The sequence below is a fragment of the Tachypleus tridentatus genome, chromosome 13, assembly GCF_004210375.1.
Source record: "Tachypleus tridentatus isolate NWPU-2018 chromosome 13, ASM421037v1, whole genome shotgun sequence".
Taxonomy (NCBI): Eukaryota; Metazoa; Arthropoda; class Merostomata; order Xiphosura; family Limulidae; genus Tachypleus; species Tachypleus tridentatus.
In genome coordinates this window covers 206,388,679-206,394,069 of record NC_134837.1, presented here as the reverse complement: position 1 = coordinate 206,394,069, position 5,391 = coordinate 206,388,679, and the positions used below count along the sequence as shown (strand labels likewise).

The 5,391-nt window shown below is 32.9% G+C and overlaps 1 pseudogene across 1 annotated transcript; it reads right to left on the bottom strand.

The window, feature by feature from the left end:
* Positions 1–2,841: 2,841 nt before the first annotated feature.
* On the bottom strand, positions 2,842–5,156 carry LOC143236062 (protein BTG2 pseudogene; annotated as a pseudogene). The gene has a single exon (XR_013019437.1). The product of XR_013019437.1 is annotated as a protein BTG2 pseudogene (transcript).
* Between the last annotated feature and the right edge of the window lie 235 nt (positions 5,157–5,391).

Below are 5,391 nucleotides of genomic sequence, written 5' to 3'. Positions count from 1 at the left end.
AATAAGATAAGAACAGTGAACCAGCTACATGAGTTAATAAGATAAGAACAGTGAACCAGCTACATGAGTTAATGAGATAAGAACAGTAAACCAGCTACATGAGCTAATAACATAAGAACAGTGAAAGTGTCACTGGTGGTAAAAAGAACATCAATCATTGGAGGTAAAGAACAACAGTTAACAAGTATCATAAGGTACAGGTATGAGGCTGTTAAAGTGGATATTATTGTATACAGGTGTGTGACTGTTGAAGCAGATATTGTTACTGTGTACCAGTAGGTGACTGTTGAAGCAGATATTGGTTACTGTGTACCAGTAGGTGACTGATGAAGCTGATATTAGTTACCGTGTACAGGTATGTGGGTTTTGAAGGGGATATTAGATACTGCGTACAGGTACGTGGCTGTTGAAGGGGATATTAGATACTGCGTACAGGTATGTGGCTGTTGAAGGAGATAGTAATTACCGTGTACCGGTATGTGGCTGTTGAAGCAGATATTATTTACTGTGTACAGTTACGTGGCTGTTGAAGCAGATATTAGTTACCGTGTACCAGAATCAGATATTAGTTACCGAGTACAGGTACGTGACTGTTGAAGCAGATATTATAAATTTTAAAGACTGTGGAAGATTAATCAAATTTGTAAAAGAGGAAATTAGGACATCAAAAAAGTATTACATCAGGAAAGGTTGGCTGAAAATGTAAAAATTAACTAAGGATCTCTTTAAATGAATTAAGGATAAACAAAATTTTAAAATAGGGGTAGGATCCTTGAGGGATGATAAAGGGAAGCTTGCATCTAATTGTTATGAGGTGGCTGGGTTATTAAATTTGTTTTTTTTTCTTCAGTTTTTGTTGACAAAGATTTAAGTAGTATTCCACATCTTGAACAGTTGATAAATGGAAATAAGGCCAAACAAGATGACTGTATTAATTCTGAGCTGGTTAAGAAAAAATCTGGAAGTTTAATTAAAAAATAATGTTTATGAACAATATATTTTATTAAGTTTTGAAAGCTTGGATATATGACCCACTTACTACTATTTTTTGTCAATCTTTGAATAGTTGGTAGGTACCATATGATTGTAAGTTAGCTGTGGAATTCCTCTTTGCAAGAAAGCTGATGGAATTTGTCCTTGTAATTATAGACCTATTAATATTACATCAGTTGTGGGAACAGTTTTAGAAGTTCTGTTAAAAGATACTTTTCAAAGTCATTTAAGAAATTTTATTGGATAATCAGTATGGTTTCACTATAGGAAAATGTTGCATTACCAATATTTGGATAATTTTTGAAAATGTTACTGCTTATGTAGACAAGAGTAAAGGTGTATTATTGGTGTGTCTGGATTTTGAGAAAGCATTTGACAAGGTGCCACATATAGGTGTGGGGGATAAGTTAGCAAATTAAATAGAAAAGTGGCTGGTCAGAAGAAAACAGGGTTGTTACAAATGGAGTTCAGTCAAACTGGATTATTGTCACAAGTGTGGTACACCAGGGCTCAATCTTAGGACCTTTACTCATTTTGATTTACATCAGTGACACAGATGAAGGAATGGTTAATAAGTTACTTATATTTGCTAATGATAATAAGGTTGTGGGTGTTGCTAGCTGTGAAGAGGATGCTGCTGATTTATGAAAGGATTTAGACCATTTAGTGAGTTGGATACATAAGTGACAGATGAGTTTTAATTATAATAAATGTAACATATATTGGTTATCATAATTTGAGTTATAAGTAAAGTGTGGATGCTAATGACCTTAACAGGGTCATGAAAGAAAGTGATCTTAGTGTAATGGTTGATCAGTCTCCAGTCATCCAAGCAGTGTGATGTTGTTAGTGGTTAGGCAAATAGGATTTCAGGTTGTATCTACAGAAACATTTAATGCAAGTCTAAAAGGGTTATAATTTCATTGTACAGGTCACTAGTTAGGCCACATTTGGAATATTGTGTTCACTCTTAGGCTACTTACCTTAAGGAAAATCATTTAATTGTTGGAAAGGGTTCAGAGAAGTGTTATTAGAATGGTGCCTGTGAAGAAGGGGTTGCCATATAAGAAGGTGGAATCTCTCAAGTTGTTTTATCTTTAAAAAAGAAGAGTTAGAGGGAATCTGACAGATGTGTTTAAGATTATTAAATGAATTAAGTGTGTCTATACATCAAATTATTTTCATATTTAAAAGTGAGGACCAGAAGACACAAGTCTACATTTTGGCAGGATATGAGTAATCTTCAGCTAAGATAGTTTTATTTTTATAATAGGGTAGTTAGACTTTATAATAGGTCATCTTCAGGTGTTCTAGATTTAAATGAGTTTAATAAAAAGCTTTATAAGTATATGAAGAATAATGGAAAAGGTTTGTAATTTATGCTTTGTTTATTATTTTAGAGTATGGAACAACCAAGATGTACTAATGTTCCTAAACATTATGTATACAGGTAGTTGACTGTTATAGTGTATATTATAGACACTATAAAGTTTAAATTAAATTATATTTTCTTACAAAGAAATGTTATTAAGAAATAAGATATTATTGTTGAACTGGTCTTAAAACCTTGAGTTTGAGTGTTGCATTAATGTGTACAAAAGAAACAAAAATTACAGTTTTCTTAATGTATGGTTAACATAACATGTCAATTACAGAAAATATTCATAACAGCTTTTAAAGATGAAAATCTGTAATGTGAAATATTTATTAAATTTCATATAGAATTTGTCATTTTTGACCATACAAATGGTAAAACAAGAAATGTATTGTTGTGGTAATACTTTCTAAATTCAATATAATGTCTGTAAAATTTTAGTAAAAAGATTTAAAAAAAGACAGCAAAGAAACTTTGAACATGACAAGTTTTTATTTATTGTAGCCACTGTACAAAAGTCTCAATATCAGTCACTGTACAGATAAAATAATTTTTTTTTTTACAGGAAGTTAACCACATCTGTGGATGTTCCGATATTCAGCCATTACTGAAACACACTCTTTCTCTGACAAATCCAAAAACTGATAGTAGTACCCACAATAAGTAAGTTAGAGAAAACATTATATGTGACTCTGAAACTTCAACAGAGAACATGGCTATAAATAAAATGTGAGAGTTTTTAACAAATTAAAAGTTGGGAAGTACACAAAATTATCACCAGGTTTTATCTCACAATATTCTTCCACCAATCATTGTACTTGGTAATCTGTAATAACCTCTTAGTTAAAAATATGGTGAATGACTCACTACAAGAAGTATCAAGTATACAGTGTACCAATTATGTGGAGAAATGATTGGATGAAAAGAATAAGTTGGTCTCATATATACAACATTCATTCTAACCTATCAAACTAAGGAATGGTTTTTATGTTACCTTTTACAAAACCATACTACAAGCAAAGCAAACCTTCACAAAATCGTAGCCCAGACTTACCAGAAAGCATCCCATAATTCTCATAATCTGAAAATAACTGTGTAACAGACCTACTATTTTCAGTGTTTGTAGAAAGAGTAATTCAGTTACATACATGCCATACATTCTGGAAAGATCTCCAAGATAAAGGAAGATTAGAACTGGTTTTCTTGTATCAAATAATTAAGTCCACACACAAATAATTTTACATTATTCTTACTGTTATTTGATTATTTAGTCTTAACAATTTTGATTTAATATTCCAAATCTCTTCAAACTTTAATGACTCTTGCTTTTTAAGAAAAATATCCCATTGCTCAACATTTCAAAAGAAATTCAATTTAATTGTTTAATTCTGTTTTTGATTACATAAAAAGGGTTATAAAAACCTAAGACTTGGTCCACATCATAAACATTAATTCTCTTTTCATTAAAAAATTATTAGCAATTTTTATATTACATCTAAAGAGCACAAAATACTCAGAACGCTGTGCTAGTAGTTGTACCTGCTGATCACTGGTATAAAATCTTCTAGTTTAATATTTACTCTTCATAATACGTTTAAAAAATGTCCAATAAAAATGTGATAAGAGTGATGGTGCAGAGACGGCTGTGATGGTCCCTGAAGTGTTGTACTTTAGTTGTACTTCCACGCTCATGTCATGATTTTAATTTAACAATATTATAAAGTTATTTTCATAATACACAAACACTCACGAATGAAACAAAACGTGAAACAGATAATAATTTACAATCTTTCTCTTGTGAGCGATGAGAGAGATTTGGCGGTTAACCCTTAAGTGGAGACGTACGCTGCAAGCTGCTCCATGTTCATGATCCCCCAAATATTATCTTTACAACTAGCTCTCGGAAATGTTCCCAAACTAGAAAGACAATACTGACTTCCAATTGGATAAGGATAATTTTCATCAGGAAAACTACTCACACCTTTATCATCATACCTAAAATCCAACGATTCTGATGACAGCTTACTTCCCTCGTAGATGATACAAATGCTTCCATTTTCACCGATCCTGTATGACACTTCGTGAGGATCAATCCACAAAGCAAGCTCATTTGGAAATTCTCGCCGAAGTCTAGCTTCATCAAGACCACAAGCTCTTCCGGCTTTTGTAATAACTGGATCCATTTTGTGATTGATTCGAAGACAACGGTATCCTGATCCTCTAAAAGGGTTATCAGGAAACCAATGTTGTTGGTAATGATGCTTAAGCATCGCCTCCAAATGGTTCCGAAACATCTCCAGCTGGTTCAAATCAAAAGTGTTTCTAAGTCGTAGAAGGTTTGTAAGAAATTCTGCAGCATTCTTAATCTCCTGCCTCATCTCAGCGTTTTGTTCCAATGGAATGCTTCACTTGAAGTGTAATGTTGGTTTTCAGTTTGTAGGCCTGTTGCTAGGCTTAACAGTAAACTGGCAACAATATGATTAACTAGTAAAATAGAGTTAGGATAAGAAGACTGAGCGAGAGGGGAACGTCTGATGATGATTATTTCGCTTATAAACTCATATGAAGCTCTATAATAAAATCACACAGTAATATCCTAAATATTCTCAGACTTTCTTTTCGCATTTGGAAAGTGGACGGCAAATAACTAGCTACTATAAACAACACACAAACCTTACACCACCAGTACTCAGCCTAATCTATTCAACCTCGTATCAGAACCAATAACAACCTTCTATTCCTATCTTTGTTAGCTTTCTTCGACGCGTGTGATGTCACTCATACCTAACCAATGAAATTATCAAAAAGACTAGCCTTTCTCTGTTCTTCCCAGTAGAGCTCAAACTCAATAATCAACCAATCACAAGTATGGCAATAATGTTCTCTAACTCATAGTAACAGGCTAGATGACGTCACCTATGAACTCCTAAAATAGCTGTAAACAGAGGCCCGCTAGCTATTGAAGCTAATAGTGTGTATGATAAATTCAGCCCATAAATTTATAAAAAAACAAATTATAATAC